Below are 3,221 nucleotides of genomic sequence, written 5' to 3' on the forward strand. Positions count from 1 at the left end.
GAACCGTGACCTCTGCCTGGTTCGCCAGCCAGTGCGAGAGGCACCCCTCGGCCCTCGGGCTCACGAGGGGTCTTAGTCCTTTGTCTGGGGGTTCTGCCAGGACAAGAGGGACTGAAAGGGCTTTTGTCTAGCTTGCACGGACAAAAGGGGTAAAGTTTTGCAGATCTCTTATGAGTGGCGAAACGACTTCTCTTCTTTCCGCAGAAAGAATGCGCCTTGAGAAGTCTCCTCCTGGCTAGGGAGGTGGCTGACCCTCTAGGCCTAGCGCACTAGGCCGAGAGTACAGCCGAGCCTGGAGCGGCTCTGAGGTCGAGCTCGTAATACCTAACGAATGTTAGGGGCGTGGACCAACCCGCAGCATTGCAGATGTCTTGTATTGGGACACCTGCCGTCAGAGCCCTCGAGGCCGACAGACCTCGAGTAGAGTGAGCCTTGAGTCCCATCGGGGATGGGAGACCAGAGGACTCGTACGCTGTAGATATGGCATCGATGATCCATCTACTGATAGTGGGCTTTGAGGCCGGGCCCCCTCTCTTTGGGGGGCCGTAACAGACAAACAATTGCTCTGTTCTACGCCACGTGGCAGCTCTGTGGACGTATGCATCTAAGGCTCTGACTGGGCACATGCAATTGAACTTCCTGTGGTTCGGCTCCGCGAACGGAGGAGGATAAAACGCCTGCAGTGTTACTGGCTGTGGTGCTAGGGAGGGGACCTTCGGGACGTACCCGACCCTGGGATATAGAAAGGCCTTGGCCATCCCTGGGGCAAACTCTAAATGAGATGGGGCCACTGAAAGGGCCTGCAGGTCGCCTACTCTCTTGAGGGAGGTGAGTGCTAACAGGAGCGCCGTCTTAATTGTGAGGGCGCGGTCCGTAGACTCCTCTATAGGCTCGAATGGAGGCTTGCAGAGAGCTTCTAGCACCACAGCGAGGTCCCACGTGGGGACCCTGGGTGTCACTCGAGGCCTCAGCCTGAGCGCACCGCGGAGGAACCGTATGACCAAGGGCTCTCTACCTACTGAGAGGCCACCTAAAGGGGCGTGGTAGGCACTTATGGCCGCCACGTATACCTTTAGTGTGGAGTGAGCTAGCCCTGCGGATAAGCGAGACTGTAAGAACTCCAGAACTGTACCAACCGGGCAGTTGACTGGGTCTAGGTGGCGCTCGTGGCACCATCTCGCGAATAAGTTCCACTTAAGGCCATACAGTTTCCTCGTAGAGGGAGCTCTGGATTGGAGAAGGGTCTCAACAACCTCGGTTGAGAGACCCGCTCCTATGAGTTGTGCCCCCTCAGGGGCCACACCCATAACCTCCACCTCTCTGGGTGGGGGTGGCATATTGCGCCCCCAGCCTGAGACAGGAGGTCCCTCCTGACGGGAATCTCCCACGGAGAGCCGTCTAGGAGAGATACCAGGTCCGAGAACCATACTCGTGCCGGCCAGTACGGGGCTACTAGTAGCAGCCGCACTTGAAACCGACGGACCCGTTCCAGAACTCCCGGGAGCAGAGCGATCGGGGGAAAGGCGTACAGACGCAGCCTCGGCCACGTCTGTGCCATGGCCTCCAGCCCCAGTGGAGCTGGAGGAACTAGAGAGTACCAGAGGGGACAGTGCGATATCTCCTGAGTCGCAAACAGGTCCACCTGTGCCTGGCCAAACACTCTCCAGATCTGCTTCACCACCTCTGGGTGAAGCATCCATTCCCCGGGCCTCGGCCCCTGCCTCGACAGGACGTCTGCTCCCACATTCAGATGTCCAGAGATGTGGACTGCTCTCAGGGAGAGGAATTTCTCTTGAGACCAAAGGAGTATCCGGTACGCCAGCTTGTATAAGGGGCGTGAGCGGAGTCCTCCTTGGTGGTTTATGTAGTAAACCACCGCAGTGCTGTCTGTACGGACCAGCACATGTCTGTTTCTTAGGTCTGGGAGAAACCTCTTTAGGGCCAGGAGTACTGCCAGCATCTCTAAGCGGTTTATGTTCCACGAGAGATGGTGGGCGTTCCATAGGCCTTGGGCTGAGCGGCCACGCATGACCGCTCCCCAACCGGTAAGGAAAGCGTCGGTCGCTAGCGTGATGCGGCGACCAGGCACTCCCAGTACCGGTCCCTGAGAGAGGAACCAGGGTTTCCTCCACATGGCCAAGGCACGTAGGCAACGCCGCGTGACCTTGATCTTGCGGAGTGGGTTTCCCCTCGGGGAGAACCCCCTGGTCCTGAGCCACCACTGTAGTGGTCTCATGTGCAGCAGTCCAAAAGGTATCACGTTGGAAGCGGCTGCTATAAGACCTAACAGTACTTGAAACTGTTTGACAGTGAGTGACTGGCCTAGCTTTACTGCATTCACTGCGGTCAGTATGGAATCGACTCGTGCAGGAGACATGCGTGCCTGCGTGGAGATCGAATCCCACACTACGCCTAAGTAAGTGGTCCTCTGTAGTGAAGAAAGCACATTCTTCTTGGCGTTGAGTCTCAACCCTAACTCTTTCATGTGAGCGAGAACAGCACCTCGATGCTGAACCGCTAACTGTTAGTTGAGTATGCGGATGCCCTGGAGTCACAGTGGAGCCAGCGCAGCATCCACACACTTCGTGAAAGTGCGGGGTGAGGGAGCTAGGCCGAAAGGAAGCACTCTGTCTTGGTAAGCCTTGCCCCTGAAAGCGAACCTGAGATACTTCCTGTGCTGAAGAACCAGAAAGTTCACTAAGGGTACCAGCCTCTCGGGACTGGTGTCTGGATTTACTTGAGGAACTAACTCGGAGTCCTGTAACAGCGAACTGGCAGGAAGCGCCGGAATTAGCTCCTCGGAAAACCCCCGCGGGGGTTGCGAACTCTCCAGGGCCGCTACGTTTCCGGGCGGACCAGCTAGAGGATGCTCGCGGGAGATAGCCGCGCCCTGTAACACTGGCAGGGTTAGCTGACTCATCTCCTGAGGGCCACGAAGGGGTCTGAAACCCGCACCTGGAGGTACGGTGCAAACCCCCTCGAGAGGGGCTGCCCTCAACGGCCCTGAACCACAACCGTCAGGGCCGCTTAGCCGAGGACTTCCTTGACTGGAGGACGACCCTCAGGTCAGGCCTCTTCGTCTTGGAAGCCCCCGACTTAGAGCGCTGCTTTCCGGGTCCCCTAGGCTGGGCCGGGGGAGCACGGGCGGCAACGCTCTGCTTTTGTGCCTCTCTATGGGAGCTCGTACACGGCTGAGGCTGCTTCTTAGATGGTGCAGCAGC

The sequence above is a fragment of the Garra rufa genome, chromosome 25, assembly GCF_049309525.1.
Source record: "Garra rufa chromosome 25, GarRuf1.0, whole genome shotgun sequence".
Lineage (NCBI taxonomy): Eukaryota > Metazoa > Chordata > Actinopteri > Cypriniformes > Cyprinidae > Garra > Garra rufa.